The 26,642-nt window shown below is 41.5% G+C and overlaps 1 protein-coding gene across 2 annotated transcripts in view; it reads right to left on the minus strand.

Moving 5' to 3' along the window:
• The window catches only part of WNT7B (Wnt family member 7B), a 138,068-nt gene that overhangs the window by 63,917 nt on the left and 47,509 nt on the right, over positions 1-26,642 (minus strand). The window lies entirely within an intron of this gene.

Consider the following 26,642-nt stretch of genomic DNA (forward strand, 5'->3'; position numbering starts at 1 on the left):
TAAGTGATTTAGGAGCCTGTCTCATTTTCAAAAGACTTATTAAGATTTAGGCTCCCAAGTCACTCTAGCAAATGGGACTTAAGCTCCCAAGTGACTTAGGTTATTCTACCCCTGGGCTAGAATTGATGGCCAGGAATGTCCAGACTAGTTGCCATGAAAACGTTCTAGATTATGCTTCTTAAATTCAGAGCCACACTAAGGAGACTAATGAGGGTAGGTGGTGCCTGGAGGTGTTATGCCTGTTCCATGCCCCACTGCACCTAGACAAACTTCCTCTAACCCGGTAAAAGCTGCTGGCAGAGCTAGCCAGCCCCACTGCCCTATCCCTATGCAAACTGGAGTGCTGGGAGACAATTAATGGCTGCTTCCTCTCTGGACGCTTCCTCATACTGCAGGGAAGGAGCTCTCTGGGTCATTTACCAAGCTAGCTCACCAATAGCTTACTGTGCACTGAAAAAATGTTGGTGGTCTCAGTTCACTTCCTAGAAGACAAGTGTCGACCACCTTCACAACAAACACCATTGTTGACCATCTCAGCAAAGTAGGTGTTACACCCTGAGACAGGGCTGGGGCACTTGGATGTGGCCCAAGGATCACAAGATCTGAAACTGCTTCTTATGTGGGTCCATAAAAGGATGATCTTGTTCCCCTACCACCTTGCACACTCATTCAGGGCAGCAACAGTGTAGCCCTTAATTAGAGCTGGTCAAAAATTTTCTGACAGAAGTTTTCCACAGAAAAATACCAATTTGACAAAATCAAAACATTTAGCAGTAACATTATTAATTTAGTCAAAATTTTCAATTACAAATTATTGAAACATTTTGATTCTATAAGGTTGAAGCATTTTGTTTTAACTTTATCATTTTGACTTTTATAATATAATAGATAATATAGTCAAAAAGATAAAATTGAAATGAAGCACTCACCAAAACAAAATATTTGAATTTCCCACAGAACAGAGATTTAGAGTTTTAGCCAGTTCTACCTTTAATCTTCAATTTGACAGAGCTTTCTAAATTGACGTTCCGTTAAATTTATCCACAGCTTTTATATATGGTTGAATCATTTGAATTTTAGGATACTAGAGAAGAGTTAATGTGAGCATATTGTGCCATATTTCCTTTTTAAAAGAGATGGACAAGAAGTACAAAATTTGGATCCAAATCTGACCCCTCCCAAAGTTTGAGACATGAAGGTTCAGATTGGGAGTTTTAGTTCAGTGGCGCTGGGGCCCAGACACAAAGTTTAGAATGGGACCAAAAATCCCCAAAATTCTGGCATATTCTGAACCAGGTTTTGGTTCTGGCCCATCTCTGTTTAACTAACAATATACAATCTCTAAATGTGTACGTCCTTGACGCAAGACTTGGATGTCTTTCTAAAAGAGATGCTGTAGCTCAAACATGTGATGGGCTTGATGCAGAAATTACTGGGTGAGGTTCTCCAACCTGTGTTATGCAGAAGGTCTGACTAGATGATCATTATGGTCCCTTCTGGCCTTAAAAATCTATGAATCTGTGAAAATTAGAGAAGAATTTGGATCATAGCAAAGAAACCTGAATATTTGGTTTAGGATTCAGGCAATTCTCAATACTACAGAACAACTAATCCATTTTCTTTCATTGTTTATAGGGCTTTTCTCCCTCTGATTATCATGACGTGTGATACTGGTAGGTACAGTGTGTATAGTATGATCATGTTGCAGTACAAAAAGGCTTAAAATGAGAAAAAATGTATTCCATGAATAACTGGTGAATTATGGGCTAGAAACATTTGCACTTTGGTTGTTTGTTATGATCACTTTAAAATGCTGGGAATCCCTTTCTGAATTGTGATAATTCCCAGGTCTTGTCCTTTTATGCAATTCAAGTGGCAATAATGAAAAGGCATTTTATATGCATTGTGTACAGTCAATCACATGAAATTCCAAAGCGTACACCTTTTAATATGAAGGGCATTAGTCAGAGGCCGCTTGCAGTGACTAACAAAATGCTGTTGTATGAATTTCCAAATAAATAAATAAATAAATAATGCAACTACATGATGGATCACTGCTAAAACCACAGTTGACTGCGGGGGGATTCGTACAAGGGATTTGCTTTAATGTAAGACAATGGCGGAGAGCGGCTTTCAAATGTGGTTCTACTCTGAAAATGACTTATTATAAATAGCACTGACAAGGTTCCATGTTTATTCATCCTAATGACTCCAGAACAAATTTGCTCAGTTTACAAGTATTTAACTGCCAGCTCTGCAAACTCAGTCTGGGAGCTTGTCTACATGAACTAGGAGGGTCTGAATTGTAGAGTATTCTAACATGTTCTGCGCTAACTGCCTCATGTAGACCTGCTGGTGCACTCTAAAAGGAACCTAATGCACATTAATGTAGTCCTGTATGAAACGGGACTACATCAGTGTGAACTAGGTACCTTTTATAGTGTGTCAACAGGATCACTATAGGAATTTAGTCAACAGTTCTGCTGATGGTGGGCAAGTCTAAAAAGAATCTAGATCAGCAGTGTTGTTTCTGCAGTGCTGGTAGTAAACATTTAGTTTTTTCACTGGAATAAGCAGATGTGACATTAAACACAGGGAGCAGAATAGCTGAAGAAGAAGGTGATGATCTCACATAGTCATTTTTTCAGGGCGAAACTACACTTTAAACTGTTTCCAGGGCTCCCTGTATGAGAAGATGGGGCTGATTGGGCACTTTCAGCACATCTGTAAGGTGCATTGGGCATGCCCCTTCTCCAGTCAGTGCCTTCTAGACTGGCTCTGGCTGGCTTTGAGCCCTACAGTAGAGATTGTGGGCCTGTTGTAGAATTTTCCCTCCTGTGGGCTCTGTTTCCTATGTTATACTACTAGAAGCAGTCCGACACACAAACACGCACACTATATAGTATGTGTGTCAATGAGAGCTGCAGCACTTCTGAATATGAAGTCCAAAAGATGCCTCAAAAATGATGGCACCCAAGATTATAATTTGGATCAAAGACAGCCATGTATGTACAAAAATGGTGACATTCTGACTGCATTGAAGTCAATGGGAATTTTGCCACTGATTTTACAGGGCCAAATTTCCACTCAGAGAGCACTATATGTCTCTCGTTAGCCAAACATTTCAGATTTTGCCTATAACTTTGGTGCCTTCATTTTTGAGTGGTCAACTTGAGACACCTTTTGACATGATTTTCAGAAGGGCTGAGCCCTTGGCAGCTCTCATTGACCTCATCTCAATTTGGGCACCCAAAACCTGAGGCAACCAAAATCAAAGGACAGTTTTGGCCATAGTGTTTACGCATGCATTAAAGATGTGCATTGGTTTCACCTCACTACTGTCTAGCAGTATGCGCCTGGAACTGATATGCAGAACTGTATTCCTACTGACTCTGTACCAAACCTTAGGCAAATGATTTTCTTCAGTATGGCTTAGCTTTTCCATCTGTAAAATAAGTAGAATCCTATCTGCCTCACAAAGGTGTTGTGAGGCTTAATTAATTAATGCTTGTGAAGTGGTTTGAGATACTGTTGATGAAAGATACTATAAAAATAAATTAATGGAGATATCCCATCTCCTAGAACTGGAAGGGACCTTGAAAGGTCATTGAGTTGAGTCCAGCCCAGCCCCCTGCCTTCACTAGCAGGACCAAGTACTGATTTTGCCCCAGATCCCCAAGTGGCCCCCTCAACTCACAACTCTGGGTTTAGCAGGCCACTGCTCAAACCACTGAGCTATCCCTCCTCCCCAAATAAATACAAACTATAATTACTAGGGTTTTTTTATTAGTAGTACTTCAAGGGACTTCCCCTCTCTCTTCAGCCTAAATTTACCAGCGTATCCCTCAGACCTGTTGTTAGCTTACTGTTAAATTGTTACTCTAATTTATTGCCAACAGAAATGCTGAATCACGAAACTGAGATTTTGGAAAACTTTATTTATATTGAAGAAATGCACCCAACAGCATTTCATGCTTCCTTGTCTGCTGTTTCTTGTGGCATCCCTCAGTTTGTGTGTTTGTCACGCATGCTAAAGGGCTGTGTTGCATGTTTGGGCTTTGACAGGTTAAATGCTACATCTGTAACTGGATTGAGAGTGTTTTGCTTTATACCAGCTGTCAAAAAACCAAAATCCACATGCCACATTTAGCCATTGTCTGCCATCTAATCTTTCCTCCAGGAGCAGTAGTCTTACCACAAGGAAATCCTGAGTGCAGTGTTTTGTTCAGATTTCTGCTGTAACCGTACTGTACGATGATAATGTGTGCACAGTTCTGAGTTCTACATTTGTTCATCAATGTGAAATACCCATTTAAGCAATACCAATGGAACCATGTGACAGCTCTTAGAGATTAATAATCATGGTTGGTTAAGAGGAGGTAAAGAACCTACACCTTAATCATTAATTCACAGGGAACTGCTTGCAGTGATTTTTTTTATTGTTATAAGTAAAGAGAGGTCAAAACCAGAACTCTGGATCTGACTCTGGGTTTGGACACAAGTTTAAAGTTCAAACCTACAACAAGCCAAATCTAAACAGGGCATGTGAAGGTTTGGATTCACATCATGATTTTGAAACCTCAAGTTCAGTGTTCATATTTTTTTTAAATCAATCTGCAGTCATGACTGTTCCCCCTAGGCTAGATATAAGCAATATATTCTTAACAAAAGGGGGGTTGTTTGTTTAAATTGCCTGTTTTTAAAGCATGTAAAGCAATATTATTAATAATTCCAATTTTTGTGCCAAAACAGTTTTGTTACCTACCTACCTCTCCACCACACTGCTTTCATAGTAATTTCTCACAAAGTTTTATGCAAAACCATAGCATCTTGAGCAAGTGAATTTTACAAGCCAGTCATACAAATATTATGGTCCCTTGAAATTTCACAGAAATGTGCGGGCTGAAAAAGTATGTGAAATGGAAAGCTGTAAAATTTCATGCAAAATTGTGTAAATGTTTCTGAACAAATTTAAACCTCTACCATAAGCATTTGCTACCTACCATAAGAAAGATTTACTGCTGTTTTGTAGGTTGCTTTCTCATTCCCCTAACCAGCAAATACATGTATGTTTGTCTTGTGCATGTGAGCAGTCTGACTGGGGTCAATGGGACAGCTCATGTACATAAAGTTAATCATATGAATAAGTGTTTACAGGATCAGGGCCTTTGTCAGAACTATTCTGGCAAATATAGAAATCCTATCCATCCAGCCAGCCTTACAGCAAAAAGAATGAAAACAAAATAACTACACACCTTGTCAGAGAGAATGTTTTTTACTGTTGTTAGAACCTGAATTTTTAACATATGATAAAATACAGGTAAAAATATGTAAACCTTAAAGGTGTTCCCAAGCCTTGAAATACAGACCCAGATCCCCATCTGAATTTCCCCAAAGTTCTGAGGGGGTTGGCTCTGACAAATATCTAACCAAAGTAGATGTCAAACGGAGATAGTAAATGGTCAAGGCATTTAATACAGATATACTACATCTAAAAAAGAAGAACAGGAGTACTTGTGGCACCTTAGAGACTAACAAATTTATTAGAGCATAAGCTTTCGTGGACTACAGCCCACTTAGTCCACGAAAGCTTATGCTCTAATAAATTTGTTAGTCTCTAAGGTGCCACAAGTACTCCTGTTCTTCTTTTTGCGGATACAGACTAACACGGCTGTTACTCTGAATACTACATCTAGTTCATGTTTAGCCAATACACTTTTGTTTAAAAAAATCTTACTTTTTACCACTCTGTTTCAGAAAATATATGCCACTAGAAGAAATGGCATTTAACCCCGTGCCAATCAAGGGGTGATATCATGGTGCATTAGCTTCCTTTGTGGTGCTCCTGGGGCAATTGAATCCAAGTCCAAGTGAATCTAAAGCACCAGGCTAATTTGGATTCCTTGCTGCCTAGCAGTACAATGCATAAGACTTACCAGTAGACCAGCCTGACTGTATAGTCTTTGATTATTTATTGATTAGATGCCCTTCTGGTTTCTGTGATATCACCTCAAACTGTGCTGCTCAATATTAACCTTAGGTTGCTGTTGGGTGGGGATACATTTTCAGCATGGAATAAAGAGATTTAGCCACACGAATCCCATTAGAAGAGGAGTTGCATGGCTAAAATCCCTGTGCACTGTACTGAAAACTTACCCCACAGTGTCTGATAAAAAGCTCTATAATGGAATCTTTGTTAGAAAGAACCGCTGACATATTTTGTGGTGACACTGTGACACATCTGAAACAGAACACCCCTACTGAATGGTTTATTTAATTAAGAATTCCTAAGTAAATATTTTGAGCATGCATAAGTTGCAGAAATTGGCAGAAGCTTTCCCAGTTCTGAATTCCATCTGCATATATTTATGCTTTCAATTTTGTTTTCCACAGCAGGCTTCAAGAAATCATTGTTCAGTACATGTGATATTGAAATGGAAATCAAATAAGCCTGCTCAGTTCTGCCCTGTGGTGCGCTGATTCCGGATGGAGCTCCAGCTTGATTCTCGAAATTGGTGCCATTGCAATGTTATTGCTTACAATACACAGGAGGGAGAGAATTTAAAGTGAGTGCAAGTGATATGGCCAGACAGATACCATCTCATTTAAGTAACATCATTCACCTGCCACTCCAAAATGGAACTAGTAGGGTAGGTAGACTTGAGGGATGAGTCACACTGGGGGCAGAGGTGGACAACATGCCTGTGCAAGGGGGAAGGGGGAGTGAAAACTCTCCTGATGTTCCTGCTTTGGTTACATGCAACAGATTGGTTGAGAGGGGCAGAGCGATGGATTCACTCCCCTTACACACCAGCCAGCCAAGATGAGCTGGCAAGGGCTGTTGCAATTAGACCAGCAGTAAATTATTACTCCCTAGGAGGAAATAGAGGAGAAATTGTGTCTCAAGAGGTGTGCCTCTGAGTCACAATGCCTCCCAGGACAACGCCTTTGGCGGTGCAGCCGATGCATCCCCATTGCTGAGGGCTTCACCTCAAGTCACAATCTATGCCCTAGCAATTAGCAGTAGTTCAAACAAGAGGTGGATTCAGGTCCCTTGCTTCACAGACTTCCGGATGATTGCACCTTACAGAATATAAAATCCATGTTTGAATGCACTATCGTTAGGATCCTAGCAAATGCATTGCAAAAAAGCCCATCTTTTGAATATCAAGAGAAACACTCCAATGGGTGAGTTTTATTAGACCACAGGGAGATGTCAAAGTCCTATCACTATAGGGCAGATTCTGCCACCGTTGCTCATGTTAAGTAGTGTATTTAACTCCACAAATAGTCCCATTGGGCTAGGTTGTGGCTTGGATTATATATTTATGGCAGGGAGCGAGAGAGCCTACTAACTGCCCTTGCAACCTTGTGCAAGCTACCCAGAACTCAGATGTGGGTGCATAAGAGAAAGGGGTTATCCCACACCAAATTACCCCCACCCCCCACCCCAAGCAGGTGGGCAGGGAGTGGAAAGAGCATGGGCTCCACCCTCTTAACCACATATGACCTAGCAGAAGGGGTTTGGTAATTTGTTCCTGGTATAAACCAGCAGTAAATTGATACCTCCCAGAGCAAGGCGGAAGTGGGGAGGAGCTATGACTGAGAGGCATCTGAGTCACGGTGTCCCCTGGGGCGGTGCTTGGCTCTGTGCCTAAAGTCATAACCTTGTCCATTGCAATCAATGGCGTTATTCACTCAATGTAAGAAAGAGTGTCAGAATCTATCCCTGAGTTATTTATAACACAGGGCTGGATAAAGCTCTGGATAGTATGCTATACGACTAATCCTGCCCTGAGAAGAGAATGGACTAGTTTATCTAGAAGACACTATCCATCTCTAATTTATTTAAACCCAATCTCTGCTAGGCAGCTGTCGGGTTGTCCTTCAGTTCTATGTTAAATGAAAGAATGGAGTATGTTTTGGTAATTTTTCGAAGTGCCTATCAACTGGGTCAGTTTCCAGGAGACCCACAGGTTTGACCCACTGCGTGTCAAACTGGAAATGTGTACTGTTTTCTCCAGAACGTAAAGCAGTGGGTTTCTTTCTCATTTTCAGTTTTGTACAGAATAGAGCAATGATCCAAGGCCTGATCCAAAACCAGAACCCTCACTTTGTGATAGAGTCCATTTCTCAAGAAGGGGTATGACGGATGATAATCTTAACTCAGTAAATCTTAGTTATCGTATGCTAGTTTAGGATCTGATCTTCCACATTGATCTGTGTGAGCAAACATTTGCCCCTCTGGGTAGGTTCATGGAAGTCAATGGTGTTTTTCACAGATGTAAATCTTGCAGGACTAGACCCTAAAATGTTCTCTCATGGCAGGAATCCCAGACTCTTCTCCTCCACTCAACTACATTTTTTTGTTTATATTCACTTTTTTTATTGGCATTCCAAATTGTTTGACTGAAAATATTCACACATCACAATCCATAAAATCATAATTCTACATTAAAAATAATCATGGTTTGGAAACTCTGATTACTAAACAATTTTGGGTTCATAAGAACATTTTATTTGTCACATCAGAGTCAGCCAATGGTCCATCAAGTCTAGTATCCTGCCCTTTGATATCTGTCATAGGTGGTCTATGCCTGATGCTGTAGAGAAAGCAGTAACTTCCCTTTAATTCACTGGGACAACTATGCAATGTAGTGTGAAGGGCTAAAAATTACCTCCTGACCCTTTCAGGGATCAAGGTGTTGAAGCATGAGCTTTACTTGCACTTCTCTGAGCAGGTGTAACTAAAATATATTGGTCGTACATACATTACATAATCGGACATAAAATTATTTAGCCCCCTTTTAAAGCCAACAACTGTACCTGATGCTAGGAATCAAAAGAAAATCAAATTTGAATCTCTGTTTCATACAATTTATTCTTAAGCATATTGTATATAATAAGTTTTTACAGACTCCACCATTTCAACCATTAGGAAAAGCCCATAGGTCCAGATTCCATATTATAAGTACAGGGGCCACGCCTGCAAAATTCCAAGCACCCTCAACTCTCAATAATGTCAGTACCATTTCCTGAATACCAGTGCACCAACTCACTATTTTCAGTTGGCACTGAAGTCTACTCCTATTATTTGCTTTCTACCTCATTTGTGCTTTACGTCATCCTTAAAGAAGATCACGCTTATTCCAAAAGGAAGTTGCACCAAGTGCATTGGACAGTTGGATGGTATTTCTCTGTAGTGGAAGACATAGATGGGACAGAAAGCACATGATCTTGCTGGAGAATAACTGAGGCACAGTGCGATTGGGTGGCATTGAAGAGAAGAGCCATGTTTCTCACGCCTCTAGACAGAAGACAGTCCAACATGCAAGAAAGTATACTTCATATCACTTGATATGTTCCAAAATCTTATTAGCCCCAAAATCCTCATTCAACTTCATTGGAATGCATCCTTGAATGTATGTCCTGAGTCTGGACCAGATTGCTCCCTCCTGCAGAAAAAGCTGCAAATAGAAGATAAAGGGGAGGAAATCCTGCTATCCAAGAATTGGCCAGACATTGTCCTGCTCAAATTGTGACAACTAATAAGATCACATCCTGAGGTGTTATGACAGTGGGCTGAAGGACAGACATGGATAAAAACAGTGGATAGTTCATTGTGAAACATTATTTAGCTTTACTTTTTCAAAAGCAGGGAACATACTTGTATTTTCTTGAAGCATTAAAGATGGACTCTGTGTGGAGCCTGTTTTACAGCAGAAATTCATGTTTTTTGCAATATTATTTTTAATACAGCAGATATTAGGGCTAAATTCTTCTCTCACTTGCATACAATATATCTTGATTTCTATATTCAGCTCTTATGTGCACGGAACTCGCATTGATATCAGTGGGAGCTTTAGGCATGTGAATAGAGCTGGATATCTGAGTCTGAATATGCAATGGGAGAAGAAATACTTTTGCCTTTCCAACCTGATGATTCAGGTAAATGCTCTTTACTTATTAGGCAGGATCCTCAGCGGTCAGTAAAAGTCAGCAAATATGAAGTAAAAGGAGCTAAGCTGATTTACATCTGCTGAAGATCTGAGCCATTATTCTGGAAATTTTAACATTTCTATGAAAACTTGAAGGATACATCTGCAGTGCATGATCAGATGACAGCATCAATGAGACTTTAAAATACAGCCAAGAAACTTCATTTACCATCCAAACTATATTCTGAGGGCTTCCTTTAAGCAAGAAAAGTGACCTCACACACAATATGTAATTTGGTCTAAATGACTGCTGGAGGTTGCTGTTTCTGTGCTGATACATAGCCACCAATCAAGCTATCTGTCTGACAACATGATGACTCAGAGACAGAGGTTTTGAATTTATAGGATAATAAGAGAAAAAATTACATTCACTTTGTCAGTGCCACTAGCTTCTTGATTCTGTGACTATACCAGGAAGACTATGTCTAGATTTATTCCGTTTTTCATTTGTTGGTTGTGGTATGAACCAAAAACCAATAATGCTGTTTGTCTTTACTTAATGGCATATTCCTAATGCAGGAGTGGCTCTCATGTTTTAAACAGTGGCATTGTTTGTTGTGCCCCCCTCCCCCCCCCCCGCTCTGAGATCACATTCCAGGCAAGGTTGTTACTTGCCTTATATACTGTTGCACAGGAGAGAGGGGGTGCAAGGTCCTCACCTTGTTTCCTTGAGCAGCTTACATCACATTGGGAGAAAAGCAGCCTCCACTGTTCCCTGTCCCATGTAAGCAGGCAGGGAGTGGGTAAGCAGGGGCAGGGAGTGGATGGAGCCTTAATTTCACTCTGCACAATACATCAGCCATCACTGAACAGGTATAGCCCAGACCAGTTTAGATTGATCTGCAGGCATAGACCTCTAGTAGATTATTTTCTTGAGTAAGGAGGAATCAAGAAATGAATTTTGACTCCCAGAGTCACACATCTCTCTCTGATCTCTTCCAGAGTCAGACAGCTAGGCGCTATCCTTCATGAAGCAGACTGTCAGGTCACAATCTGGGCCTCAGATTGGTTGGCTTCTAACCACTCTAGCATTTGGTTCAAACGCAATGCTGGATTCTTTGTCTTCTAGCCTTCCCAAGATTTTTCTAACACTTAAAACAATATTACACAGCTAACACCATTACACGACATTATCAGTAGGTTAGAACAGCCAGGCAGAGTTCCTGAATGATGACTCAGGCACAAGCTCATTTAAACAACAGAACTACATCTGTTGATTGGGTGCAGAGGCAGCTCTGGTCCTGCTGTTGGTGATGCAGATGTAAACAGCGTCAGTCTTTTCTCTTTGCGGATTGCATACACAGACCCTCTTCTGCATTGCATCTTAGAAAAGGGGAGAAGCCACAGCCTCAGTGGCCAAGGAACACCCACTCATCCGCCCAGCACAGCAACCCTCTTGTAGCACAAATATTCTCTCCTGATGCATACGGCTAATAAAAAAGGCCTTTTTCAACCATCCGCTAGAATATAATTTGCAATCAAATTCTACAAGGTGGATCCAAAAAAACCTGTACAAATATATGCTCAGTTTCTATGGTAATGCTGACAAGAAGATTGTCTCTTGCCCTAAATAGCTAGGCAGGGAAGTTTAGGAAATAGAAGACTTGTCCATACTCCCCTGTGCAGTGTAGGGTGACCAGATGTGCCGATTTTATAGGACAGTCCCAATTTTGGGGTTTTTTTCTTATATACGCTCCTATTAGCCTCTACCCACTGTCCCGATTTTTCACATTTGCTGTCTGGTTACCCTAGTGCAGTATAAGGGAGAGAGCAGCCTTGGCAAGGCTGCAGCTACTCCAGCCACATAGGTGGATCAGGAGTAGGTGAGATGTGGTGAGGAATGCTGGAGTCAAGGATTTGTACCTACCCACCATTCCAGTGCACCAGCCAACAGAGCTGAGCCAGCACAGGGTAGGGCATAATCTGCCCCCTTTTTGTTATAATCAAGGCCTCTAGTGATGACTATTATTGAACCAAAACGCTTCATGTTGACTTATATTGTAAACTGTTTGGGGGTAAGGAGGAGTGTCTGTTTGTTCTGTGTTTGCACAGCGCCTAGCACAATGGAGTTTTGCTCCATGGCTGGGGCTCCTATGTGCTATGATAATACAAATAGTAAATAATAATAATTAATAACAACAACATGGGTGTTCTATCATTATACCTAATGAGCCAGATTTTCCCACCCTTACTGAAACTGAGTAGTACTTTACTCCACAAACAGTCCAATTTACTTTAGTAACGACGACTTGTGAAATAAACTGCTACTCATCCTAAGTAAGAGTATCTGAATCTGGCCCTACATAAACAAATAATAATAAATGTCAAAAACGTACATATCTAAGGAGCTGGGGCCCTGCTCCCCAGCAGATAACATCCAACAGATTGGAGACACACTCCGTAATATTTTTTACAATTCCCATAACTATTTATCCAACTGACTAACAATAAAATGGATTTTTGTTGTTATTGCTGCATAGTTTTTTTTTATGAGCAAGTATGTAACCAAACTATAATTTAAATAAAACAATTTTGTAGGTGTGTGTTCACTAATCACTAATCTGTCCCTTTGTTTTCAGGGTCTGCTCAGTAACTTTGGAGACCGCAGTTTCTAGACCTGCAACATCATAACCTGTTGTAAGTAGAACTGCAAACTGCTTTTATGTCCCATGTCTGCAGTCTCTGCAGCCAATAAAATTGAAATAATTTGATAATTATGCAAAACTAGGTCCTCATCCTGCAATAATTTAAGAATCTGCTTAACTTGGCTTGAATGACTAATCCAGTTGAGGTCAATGAGACTGCTCATGTACACAAGGGTGCTCATGTGATTATGGGCACCGACCGGGCTTTAATTGTTACTCAGTGCACCCTCAAGCACTCCCCAAAACTTCAGATTTGTTACCTGAACTCAGACACAACAGTATTGTTGTGACATTGCTGACAGCTGAAAAAGCATTCAGGGTAATAAATGGAGCAGTGCAAAACATTCTATGCAAAATTCAAAGCACTCTGAATGTTTTTTGTTTGTTTGTTTTGAGTTCATGGATTTTCTGCAAACAAGTCGGGTTTAGTACACAGTGCCAGTAAAATTATTTTAAGATTGAAGTGATGTAAGTCCAATGGTAAAAGTGACACAGTATTTCTTTTAGTTCCTGATTGGCTGAGCTCACCTCAGGTGATCAGGAGGTTTAGCAGAAGTCATTTGGGTTTATTTTTCCAGAGGGGATTTTGTATGTGCCTTCTGGCCCAGGCATAAAAATTCTGCATCTCTGTTATTCTTCCTGAGCTGGCTATGTCTAAGCTGGGTGTGTGTCTGAGGTCTGAGTCTTTTGCAAATCACTGTGAGGTGGTGAAAGGCTTAGGGAGTAGTTCTATGCTGCTTCTTGATGCAATACTTTTGAGATTCTCCACCACTACAGTTATATGCAGTTTTTTGCTATGGTGCATCTGGATTCCAGCAGTTTTATTTGTGTTTTTCAATGATGTGATAAGGGTTCCCAGGAGGTAGCACAGTCTACTAAAAAGGGCATTGGACTGGGAGTCAGGAGACCTGAATTCTATTCTCAGCTCTGACGCTGATCTGCTCTGTGATCTTGGGCAAGACACTTTGCCTCTCGGCAAGGTGTTGAGCATTCCAGCCCTAATACAGCAGAGCATGTGCTTAACTTTAAGCATGTGAGTAGTATCACTGAAATCAGTGGGGCTTAAAATTAAACACTTGCTTAAGTCCTTGGCTGGACCAGTGCCAGAGTGCTCAGCACCTTTCAGGATTGAGACCTATGTGCCTGTCTTTCCCAGTGTAAACTCTTCAAAGTGGATCTGTCTTTATGGTTGGTGCTTAAACAAATAACAGCATTCATCCCTTTAGACCAGTGGTTCTCAACCTGTGGCCCAATCAGCACACAGCTGCCACCCATGTGACATCTTCAGGACCATACAAGTAGTATATATACTGTGTGGATGTGGCCTACGTAACACAGAGAGTTGTATATGCAGCCCACAATGATAAGTAGGTTGAGAACCACTGCTTTATACAGAAACACATTTTTTTTTAAATTGAATCAGCCTTGGCAAAAAACAATGGACTCAGTTAAAATATTATAAAATCACAAAAGCTGGAGACTGTTTAATCTAGACTTCTCCTCAAAAGAAAGAGCCATGTAAAAATATGACAAGATAGTCAGATCTTTGAAGGGGAAGGTACCTTGTGTTCCCGTTTTTCACCGAACTACAGAGCATTACTGACCACAAGAGACTGTAAAGGATAGGAAGGATATAATGCTAGCCATTGTGAGCCGTACAAATCGCCGCGCATGGAGAAAATAGCAGTGGAAGTTGTTATTAGATATTCGCACACAGTCTTTCAAAACCAAATAAACACAAAATTCACAGCGAAATGCCAGAGGGGCGGCCATATTTAGGGACTCTTCTTTATGGGCTGGATCCTCTGGTACAGCAGAGTTAGGATCAGCATGAGCCAGAGGGTGGGATAGGACAAGGTGGCTGTATGGTACCTTTGCAGCTCCCTGTTCCTTGGGATCTGGCCTCAGATCGTCTGGGATTGTCTCAAAATTTAATAGTGCAATGGAAGAAATTCAATCCACGAGTTATCTCAGAGATATAACCCTAAATACATGGTCTGATCGTATTAGGGCAATGGCCTGATTTACTGCAGCTGAACATAGAGAGAGGCCTGTTTAGAATCCTTGTGACTGCAGCCAGTAAATGTATTTCATCGCCCTGGCTGCAAAAACAAATACCAGCTATAGAAATGTGACTGACAAGAATGGAATAACTGGCTCTGATTTCCCACTCCGTCCAACCTGTGCTCGGATGTAGTGGAGAGAAGCAGCAGCAGGGAGCTGGTTGTGGATCACTGATTCAGGGCTGCTTGGGGCCAGCATAAGTTAGAGCTGCCTCTTTGCAGCTCTAACTTATTCCCGGGACCTTAAACCAGAGGAGGAGTGGGTGCAGTATAACTCTGATCTATCATACCCCCTACCCTCCTATCCCATTCATGCCACTCTCCAGAGCACACTCAACCTGGCCCTCCGTCCCCTTGCACGTGGGGTAGAAGGCCCAGCTTCCACAGGAGGCAGCAGCTCCACTTCCACTAGACTTTTACAAGTGGAGAGCTCACCTAAATAGAGGGAATTATCTGCTGTACTGACTATCTCCGGCAGCTTTAAGGAGCAGACAGTCCATCCCAATTAAGAGAGATGTAGCCAGTTACTGCCTGTATTTAATTAACCACTGCACTATTGGATGAAAGATGCACCAAGTGGGTTAAGCTGATTTTTAAAATTAATTAGTATGACTTTTACAATAAAAATAAGTATAGTTACTGTAACTTGTGGCCTCAAGACTGCTATATCTTATCTACAGGCATGATAGGGAAAAAGAAAGGGTTGAATCTGAAAATAGATGAGAGGAAAGAACGGGGAGGATGAAGAGGAGGAGGGCAAAAGAAGAGTTACCATTTGTTCTTTATATTGTGATGAGCCTTTTTCATGCCAGTGTTAACGCTACTGATAGCTGAATAAAATGGGCCCCTGCTGAAGTATTTCCACTCTGTGGGGGAGGGTCCTTTGCCCCACCCCAAGTATCTTGAAGTTTAATGTTCCACTACAAGTAGCAGGTGATTTGTGCCAGTTATGCAATAATTATGGAGCTATTTGCTGCTACTTTGGGGCTGCAGCATCTAATCTGATATGTTGGGCTGACGGGGAGGGAGGCAAGGTGAGCTGGAAGGGAGAGGGAGGAGAGAGAGAACAACAAAAGTGCATGGAAATGTGGATCGCATAGCCTATGCCTGAAATCCACATAAAAGCTTCTGATGTCTGCTACAGGTTATTACTTGGCAGGGAGAGAAGAGATCATTAATTAATATTTAAAATACAAAACTCTTATGTGTAACAATTCTATTTGAAGAACTTCTTATCTATTAAACACCCTAGTTTCTAACAGTAAACAGAGTCTGGGCAAATCTAAACCAAATTTTGGTGAGGTATTGAGTCACTAGAATTACTTAAGAGAAAAATGTTTGCCATTGAGCCACAGCAGAATCAGTTCGTAGGTGTTTTGATCTCATAATATTTCAGATCAATCAAGGTAGTGATCAAGGAGGCTGCTCTGACAAGGGATATGTGAACTGGTTCAGAGAAATTAAGAACCTTTTACCTCCAGCGTCACTGAACCTTCTTTTGTCTCTCAAAACAAAGTGAAAAAGAACCTTTTCTAAGGTCTTGACATGTTGGGATGAGAAACTTTATTTCAGTTTTGGGCTCTGACCATGACCAAAAGTGTGAGAAATCTCATTGGAGAGCTTTTACTTGACTATCCCAGTTTTGTAGACTCAAGAGATTCAGATAGTTTGGATTAAACATCCAAACTATTGGGCACTTTTTTGGATTCTCTCCCTCGCCAGTTTTAACACTGCAAAGCTAGGAGTCAGGATGTCAGCATTCCTGGATACCCTATTCAACACATTGTGCACCCTGTTACCAATGCCATTTAAATAAATACTTACAGATTTAAACCAATGTTTACATTTTTCTAATCAATGTCAAAGCATTTTATTGTTACTGAAGACTAAACTGATTAAACTGTCTGGATACTAATGTCTTACATTATTCCATAGGAGTGAAGTGCACCATTAAAGTCAAGTTTTGCCAGCCCAAACATGAAAGGCTTAAGATGCATTCTGTAGGTTTAAAAGTTTAGCCTATGGCATCTAGGCTTGAGATGACTGTAATGGCAGGACACAAATGGTATGTTGGAAAGTGTCACATTGAGATATAGCGCTACCTAAGAGCTGAAGTTAAATGTAAGTTTGAACACTGGGTTTTGATTTCCTTGAACCCTTAATCCCCAGAATGGGTCAAATTTTCCTCTAAATTGCTCATCCGGGTCAAATAACCATTGAACAGCCTAGGAGGCACTACCCATGCAATAAGATTAGGAGGTCATGGGTTCAGTCCCTAACCTGGCCCATTCACCCCTGTCACAAATCTACTGAGTTGACAGACAAATCTTTGTGATGAGCTGGCCACCCATTCAGAGGGTCAACAGAACTCCCACTTTTGGGGGAAATTTGACCGTGAGACTGAAGCTGTCTGTGTGAAGAGGCCCACTCCATGAGCACCCATAAACTGCAAAATCACCATTCAAAATATATCCTCCCCCAGTCTCCTTCTGCAGTAACTAATGTCTTCCAAGTTGACTCACACGACTCAAGAAGCTTTTATTCTTACTTCTCAGGCATCCTAAAGAAAAATATTTAAAGAATGTTTTAATGATCTGTGTTATAAAGGAAAAAATAAATGCAGTGGGTGTACATCGTGTTTATTTGTTGAGTAATTAACTTTAGCAAATAAAAGTGAATGTTCTGAATGCTTTCACTAAAAGCTATTATAAAATAATACCTTAATGCCATGTCTTAAAGTATACTTTAGACTCTCTTAAACTGGCCTCTTGTGTTTTTCATGCTTCAAAACTTCCCCCACCCTAGGAAAAAAAATTCCACAGCATTCTTTCTGCATTACATAAGTGCTAAGGTAAGAAAACCACCTTGTTTTGTTTTATTGTTGGGTGTTCGGAAAACTACAGCCTCATGCAGGATCTGATAACTAATCCATACGGTGCATTACACTGACAATACAGTCCAAACATCACAAACCAATTCCCAAACTCCAGACAGGAATCAGTGTCTTTGTTGTAGAACAGAACAATACAAGCCCACCCTAACCCAAAATCAGGTCTTCTGGAGCTATGGAATGTCTTTATGGCATACTTCATGCTAGAATTTAGATGATGATGGATGATTGTACATGTAGTAATTTTTGAAGATGTAGCTGATTGGCTGAGAGATAAAACAGAAGCCCTGGTCTCTCGTGGTGTCCAAGTTGTCCTGGCACTTTTTATAAGAGTAGTGCTGTTGCAAAATCAGGTAATTACATTTGTCTACCCAAATCTCCCTTAGGTTTTAACTGTATAATGTATTCTTCATTTCCTGTCTAAGCTGTTGTGTATTATTGCTGTGCCCTGCTAAACAGCTGGTGTTTGTCACTCCAGGATTGGGTGCTTTTACCTGGGAGTTGGTATGAGCCCTGGATGCAGTTTTGTATATGACTTTATGGCCACATGGGAATATTCACAGTATGTAAAGTTAAGTGCAGTCTTTGCCATTAAGTATAAGTGTTTGCAGAATCATGACCTATGTTTGTAAAGTGCTTCAGAATGAAAAACTTCATAACTCACCATCAGCCAATTCCCCTGGTGGAAGGGAACTTGCCAGTGGCATAAAGCTGTGGAGCTGGCACCTGAGCCAGCTGCTCTACACTCTGACCACTGGTTCATCTCCTGATCATGACTCCAGCTTTAACCTTTGGTTGAGTCCTGACCCCTGGTACTAATCCTCGGCTTGTCTCCTGACCACACCTCCAGTTCTGTCTGCTGATTCTGCTCTGAAAATTAGGCCAGACTCCTGCTTTGACCACTAGGTAGCTCTGCGTGCACCACAGTGTGTGACATCAACTGATGCACAGCTTTAGTCACAAGCAAACAAATGAGCAGATACTACACATTTAGATGAAGTTCTCTGGATCCAGTGCTGTCAGCTCAACCAATCTCCACATTCCCTTAAATACTTCCTACTTCTAAACAGGGCTGGAAGATTTATTTGGTCTTAGACACCGCATGGCAGGGAGATGCATGTACTCCATCACATTTACACTTGTGTTATCTTTCTGAATGAGATGTCATATTACTAGACTGTCAATTCTGGAAGATAATAGGTCAGATCATCCAACAAACTAAACATTTTTAGTGAACACCCAGCGGCATTTCCCTTGGACATTTTTTTTTTAACAATCATGGAAAAGGAGACAGTTTGCTCCATCATGAACATATACTTTAACCAGCCAGCCAGCAGGAAACACCATAAAGAAGTGAAAGAGGGGTGGCCAGGCAGTCAAGATGTAGACAGGACGTTGCCAGATAGCAAGGACAGCAAGATACCTATGTTATGTAATCATTATCATGGAGGCAATATGCTCTGGTGGATAGGGCGCTGAACTGGGAATCTGGACAGCTGGGTTCTGTTCCTGACTGTACCACTGACTTGGTGTGTGACATTGGGCAAGTCACTTCCCTTGTTCTCTGGGCCTTTGTTTCCCTCCCAATCTCTGTTTCATCTGCCTAGACTCTCTTCAGGATAGCAACTATCTCTCACAATGTATTCATAGGTTGTCTGTCACAACAAAGCCTCAATCTCAGCTGGGGCTTCTAGACAAGAGGCTAATACTAAGCTGTCAGCTGATGTATATATTCAACAGGTTGGCAGCATAAAAGTAAGGCAGTACTAAAGAATGAGGTGAATATCTCTACTTGTATGTTAAATTGCATTAATTATGCTTGTTAAAATTCTGGCATGTTTTTTAGAAAAAAGATCTTGAGTCTATCTGCCTCTTTTGGTTTTGTTAACTGTCCTTGTGCTTTCACCTGGCTGAGCACAACAATCACATCCTAAACTCTCTCCTTACTAACATGGCAAGTCTGACAATAAACTACTTTCTTCGTCATGTCACTGTTTAAAGTCATAGACTTCATTAAGGTATTTCTGATGGACCAGCCTGGGTACCCAAAGTTTAAAGGGCTCCATCAAGTGGCCAGATCTTGAGGACTATATTCAGATTAAAGTCAATGCTAGGATAACTTTTAGCCCACATCCCAGTACAAGAATATGCTTGACCTGGACATTGGTCTGACTCCACTACTAAAGATGGCAGACTTACAGGAAATAACATCTTAGAGGTTCTTATTCAACAAGCCACCTATAAAAATAATGGAAGTTTAATGTGGTTTAATGAATTATTAGGGTTAACTCGAGTTAGCGATAACTCTCTCCACCCCCCCACCCTCTTAGTCTCAGGTCAGAATAAGCAACCAGTATAAACTGGTGGAATGACCCAGCAGGAGAAAAAAAATGCCCCTAGCAAGATCTTGGTCTTCAGACATTAGTGTTTGTAACAAGAAAGTAAATGAAGTTAATGGAATCAGAAAGCAAACTGAAACCTCCCTAGCTGAGGTTCAACCCAGCTCTGTGGCTCCTGGATGTGGGGTCCTAATGCATTCTCCCCACTTCCTCCAGCAGCCAGTCTTACTACCTTTCCTCTGAGTAGCTTTGCTAGGGCCCTTTATTCAGCAGGGATTAGATGGTGCCCAGTAGCCTGCAACACCCACCATCTTTGAGTGTTTGTGAAGGAATGGTAGCCCTGAAGACTGACATCCTCTGTCTACAAGACAAGTACTGCACCGGTAATGACTGTGTAAGTTTTCACTACATTGCCAACCCTAAGGGCCTAAGCCACAACCTTGAGGTATTCTCTCTAAGGATGACTATTCAGTCTCTGGGGCCTGTTCCTTGGCCTGTGTGCAGAAATGGCCAACAAGGAATGCACACACAACATCAGAATGCATTCCTGGAGGGTAGTGCACCTCCTACTCATGCTGAATTTAATGCCAGCTGTGAGGGTGGCTTTGTGATGTAGATACCTGTCCAGTGGGAACCGAACTCAGCTGGATGACCTTAAGAGGAAAGGTTCTATATCCTATCATCCCTGTCCCACCTATGCTCATCACTCTCACTGTCAGTGTATTCCAAAATATTCTGTGTCTGCTATCACTCTTTTCATTTCCCCCTAGCCTAATTCAGGCAAGATGTCTTGCAGACTGCAGCGTTTATAAGCTGATTTTAAAAGCCAGAAATTGTTGTATTATTTTTTTTCTCCCCTCCCCTCACCAAAGAACCATTTAAACTCTCTCTTTCGTTACACCCATAGCTCTCTATTCCCTCCAATAAAGCACAGAATTTGGCCTGCTCTTTCTTGGTGGCATAACTGACTGTAGAAATTACAACAAGCTCAAATGTCTTTATCTAAAATATATCTTCTTATAACAAGGCTTATGGTGTCAAGGGCTAGGATCTAACTGAGAGTTTATAAGCAGGATGTGGTCTTCCTTAAACTGCAGTGTGAAATCAGTTAGTGGTTTTCCATCAGCTATGTGGAAAAACTCTAATTAGCCCTGTGAAAGCTTCTATTTCCTCCATGAAACACAACATAGTTCTTTTTCACCCTGCAAAGGCATCCAAATATGTCACTTCATTTATTGAATTGTTAATGCAAAGGAGTCCAATGTAACAGGCCAAATCTATGTATCTATTCATGTGAGTAAGGCTAGCAGGATTAAGCTTCAAAAGGCAAATGAGATAAAATAAACCAATGTGTGAAGTCATTAGAGTAATATCAGGAAAGTTTGGCCAATGAGACTCTTAATTATCAGACTTTCATAGGAATAAATTAATTTGTTAAATGTAACAGTTCATATATTTAATATTACAAACAGAAAATGATGTTAAAGCAACATTAACAGGTCTGAGTGAAATTCACCCCCTGTGTAAAGAGCCTACCCCAGGTCTATGTAACACTGAAACCTCCCTTTAACTCTATGAAGGGAAGACCCTTGTATTATGCTCTCCATTGTATTACTCTTTCTTGCTTTCAAAGATTTATTTTTATTATTTTTTTTTCATATCTGTTTTAATGTGTGTGTAGCATTCAGAGAACCTTGATAGGAGAGGGGTATTTAAGAAGTCTGGTATTATGTTCACTATTTTCTACATCGCCATAGTGTATTTGTCCGGGAAAGAACAGAAATAAATCTCTACAACAATACAACCATCCAGAGCAGAGTATAAGAAGCAGTTCTTTGTGAAGGGGAATATATTGCAGTGAAGTAGAAAGCAGTAAACACTGACTCCCACATTGCTAGAGTTTCCAGAATGACACACACACTGTTAGAACTTTTCACCGTAAAATGCAAACCTCCTAAAATGTGCCATACAGAAACTAAACAAAGCAACATAATGATAAAAAAGTTTAGCAGCATTTACCCCCAATCCATCCCCCAAAAAGTATCCTATGAAGCTACATTGTGTGCAAAGCTGAGTGACTTATGGAAAGAGTACCAGAGTAAATAGAGCAATGTTATTCTTTGATTGTAAGATCCAGCGATGGGTGAACCTTCATTTTTGAAGGGGCTACAAGAACAATTCCATCACATTATGGTTCTGGAGGAATTGGCATTTAATTTTATTGCTTCTTCCAAGGAATTGCTACTAATCCATATTCCACTATGTCACCCCCACTGTAACCTTTCCCTTATGTACACTCCTGTTACCTCTTTCTCTCTCGGTCACTTCTTCTTCTATAACCCATGAGAAATGTGTTGATTTACAACTCTCCAGCAGCTTGTTGTTTCTAAAATCTTTTTGGCAAGTATATAAAAGGTTGTTACAAGGAGGAGGGAGAAAAACTGTTCTTCTTAACCTCTGAGGACAGGACAAGAAGCAATGGGCTTAAATTGCAGCAAGGGTGGTTTAGGTTGGATGTTAGGAAAAACTTCCTAACTGTCAGAGTGGTTAAGCACTGGAATAAATTGCCTAGGGAGGTTGTGGAATCTCCATCATTGGGGATTTTTAAGAGCAAGTTGGACAAACACCTGTCAAGGATGGTCTAGATCAGTGGTTCCCAAACTTGTTCCACCGCTTGTGTAGGGAAAGCCTCTGGCGGGCCAGGCCAGTTTGTTTACCTGCTGTGTCCGCAGGTTCGGCCGATCGCGGCTCCCACTGGCCACGTTTCACTGCTCCAGGCCAATGAGAGCTGCTGGAAACGGTGGCCTGTACGTCCCTCGTCCTGGGCCGCTTCTAGCAGCTCCCTTTGGCCTGGAGCAGAAAACCGTGGCCACTGGGAGCCGCGATCGGCCGAACCTGTGGACGCGGCAGGTAAACAAACTGGCTCAGCCTGCCAGGGGCTTTCCCTGCACAAGCAGGGGAACAAGTTTGGGAAACACTGGTCTAGATAATACTTAGTCCTGCCTTGAGTGCAGGGGACTGGACTAGATGACCTCTTGAGGTCCCTCCCCGTTCTATGATTTGCAGTAAATATAAGTATCTGTACAATCCATATGGCTCAGACAGTAACTTTCTGCTCCTCCGTGATACTCATCTCCTGCCCAGCCACTCTCTGTACCTCTCCAGTTTTGGCTTTCTGTATCTGGCCCCTCCCTGTGACTCACTTCCACAGCAAGGATCTCTCCAGCACACTTGTGCTGCGACATCCATAGGAACTCTATCCCCACTCCCCACAAAGCCATTGAATCAATCCCCCCATATAAATCTCACATAACAACATCAGGGCTTATTCTCCACCCCACTCCATCCACTCCATGAGCTGTTAACGAGACACAAGAGGCCAAGGAGAACTTCCCCTGGTACAGGAACATGGATGGGATGATGTAAGTGGACCCATGTTGTTCTACATTGCAAGCTTAAATACCTTTGTAGATCTGGGACTGTATCTTGCTCCCTTCTCACTCTCTTGGCCTGAATCTGCAACATGCTCAGCTTACCTCTCAATGGTTTCAACAAGAGCTGAGGGAACTCAGCTCTCTGCAAAGGCGCTCAGGAGCCCTCTGCGTTGGGCCCTTTCTCTGTAGACACTGGGAACTGCTATAAACAAACATTCAAATGGACTGCACTATACAGTTGCTCTTCTTTGCTTTGTCCCCTTATATTGAAATAATTCTTATAATTAATTATTTTTATTATACATTTTTCAAAGGAAAAAACCCATATACGAATGTGTGTTCAATTCATTTCTAAAACAAAACAGAATCAATACATTACATCGCCCAGGTTCTGCCACCTTTACTCACACTGTGAATTGTCCCTTACTCTGGGAGGAGCCTCATTGAAATGACTCGGGCTTCTGGTGAAGTCAGGGACTACTCAGCATGAGTAGGAGGTGCACTACCCTCCAGGAATGCATTCTGATGTTGTGTGTGCATTGTCAGGCACTTATGTGCCTGACCCAAAGCTTTTTGACATCGGTGGGAGTTCTTCCATTGAATTCAATAGTTTTAGGATCAGGACCCATATCTGTAGAGTATTTTGCATATTGTCACTATTGGACTGACAACCAGATTTCACAGTTTCCATTAAAAGATGGGTCTGAGCCATGGATTTTGGATCTGGATTCCGGTGTGAATCCAAACTATCCTAATATCCAGGGCACTTTGATCTACAAGTTTCGAATATCACTAGTTTTTAATGCTGCTTTTTGTGCACTAGTCTTCACTGGTTAGGCGGAGGGTGGCTTGTCATAAAATGTATGGTCTTCGAAGAGAAGAGAAGAGAAGAGAAGAGAAGAGAAGAGAAGAGAAGAGAAGAGAAGGGCCTTTTTCTATAGCCAAACTTCTCTATATCTAATTCACACCACATTCTGCATTTGAATAACAGGCTGTAGTTTAATCTCAGAGATGCACTGACTTTTATGGCTTAGCTTTTGACTTTTATGCAGTTTGCAAAAGTGGCAACGTTTATTTTCTTTCAGAGGAAACACCCTCCTCCCGCCTCCAGTCAATCAGACAGGTCTCACATAGTGAAGGATCTGGAAGAATATAGTTCCCTCACTAAAACAATCTCATAAAACAGATAGGGCCTGATCCAAAGTCTATTGCAGTCCATGAGAATCTTAGGGCTTTGGGTCACATCCATAGGAAGTAACTGTGCTCACTGTAGCATGTGATAGTAGCACTCCAGGATAGTAACATGTCACTTATTCATGTGCCTAAGAAATCAGTGGTGATACTAGCTCTCAGTGCAGGTACATGATGGTCAGGGATGGTGCTCCTGTCCCACTCAGGCGACTGCATGCATATACTCCCTTACAGCCTTCCCTTTCCTCTCCCTATTTGATTAGTTCATGGGACAGGGATGAAGCAAACTCCTCTGGTGCTGGAGGTTGACACTGCAAGAGGTTACTTTGTATTGGCAAGTAGAAAGTGCAGACCCAACTCGTAGAAAACAATTTAAAAAATGAACAGCACCTGCTAATCAGAACTGTTGGAGAAAGGGTGTTCCCTTTCCTCCCATTAGCCTCCCTCCCACGAGCAGAGCTAATTGTGGGTGGAGAGTGAGGGGCCATGCCATCTATAGGCACTGCCAGTGAGGGTGTTGGGGTATATACTTCTTGTGAACAAAGACAGCTGGGATGGAGACGGAAGGCATGTCCCCTCTGTAAGCAGAGCCAGTGGGAGTGTGTGTTATAAGAACATAAGAATGGCCATACTAGGTCAGACGAATGGTCCATCTAGCCCAGTATCCTGACTTCCAACAGTGGTCAATGCCAGGTGCCCCAGAAGTAATGAACAGAACAGGTAATCATCAAGTGATCCATCCCCTGTCGCCCATTCCCAACTTCTGGCAAACAGACGCTAAGGACACCATCCCTGCCCATCCTGGCTAATAGTCATTGAGTTATGCCATTTACCTAAATGTGCATCATGGATATAGGTGCCTGTATGTGTCTGAGATATCCTCAAGGCTTCCATTGAAGCTGATTACTTCTACAAGGCTTCTGTTAGTCGCATGGATGGCCAGTTGAGACAGACTGTGAAAGGAGGAGTCAAAGGGCCAGATTTTCCGAAGAGCTCAGGGACAGATTTCTAAGTCTATCCGCAGCTGTGGGCAGATTTTCTAAAAAGCTCCAATCTTATTCAGGAACTAAATAAGGGCCAGCATCCCCCCTTCTGACAGCTTTGACCAGATTTTCTAAAGAGTTCAGAAGCCAAAGTGCTAAGTTCTTGAAAATCTGACCCTAATTGTCTAAGGTTCTGAGAAAGTGCAGAGTTCTAACATAACTGCACTAGTCAGGATGCGGTCAGAAAAATGTAACAAAAACCAATCTGTAGCAGCAATAACACACTCTGGGAAGTGCAATTATAATATGTTAAAAGTGGTTGATGACGGCACTCAACTTTCTGCTTCTTAACACATAAACCACCCTAGCTGTAGGCTTGATTCCACAAGGTGCTGAGCAGAGTGGCCCTAATCCAATAAAGTACTTAAGCAAGTTTTTAACTTTAAGCACCTTAGCAGTCATGTTGACTGCAGCTGTAGTTACCATGTACCTACCATTAATCCATGTCTGCTGGGACAACTTCTAACAATTCAGCCCTACAAGCAGCTCTTCTAGAAACACCAAACATATACACACATATTTCCCTAAAATGTGGAATTTCCCAGGTCAAGAGGTAATGCTCAGTCCTGGACCAATAACAGGTTTAAGGTCTAATATTTCACAAACCATCATGGCCAGAAATGGGTGCTTTATAATGTTGTATTTGTGGGAATTCCCTCTTACCCCTTTCAAAGAGATACAGCCTGTGAGATATTGCACGTTAAAATTGTGGCATTATCAATTACAGGTAGGCTGCTTTAGATCATTTTAGAAGTTCTTATTTTAGTTACATATTTTCACTCTCTTTGTGGCCTGTATAGTTGGGGCTGGTTTACATTTTTAAAAATGTAATTGTGTTTGAACACGATGGTAAACAAAGGAGTTAGGTAATGTAGTCCAGAATAAATCACATTCAGCATTATATAGCTGGGACAAAGCTTAGCTGGCAGGATGCTGAACTAAATTTTCCTGGTTTGCACTGATCACTAAGTCATCAACATGGCGGTCGCTAATTCAATTGGGCTCACACACAAGACCAGCCTCTGAACTTGTGGTACTA

The sequence above is a fragment of the Malaclemys terrapin genome, chromosome 1 (assembly GCF_027887155.1).
Source record: "Malaclemys terrapin pileata isolate rMalTer1 chromosome 1, rMalTer1.hap1, whole genome shotgun sequence".
Taxonomy (NCBI): Eukaryota; Metazoa; Chordata; order Testudines; family Emydidae; genus Malaclemys; species Malaclemys terrapin.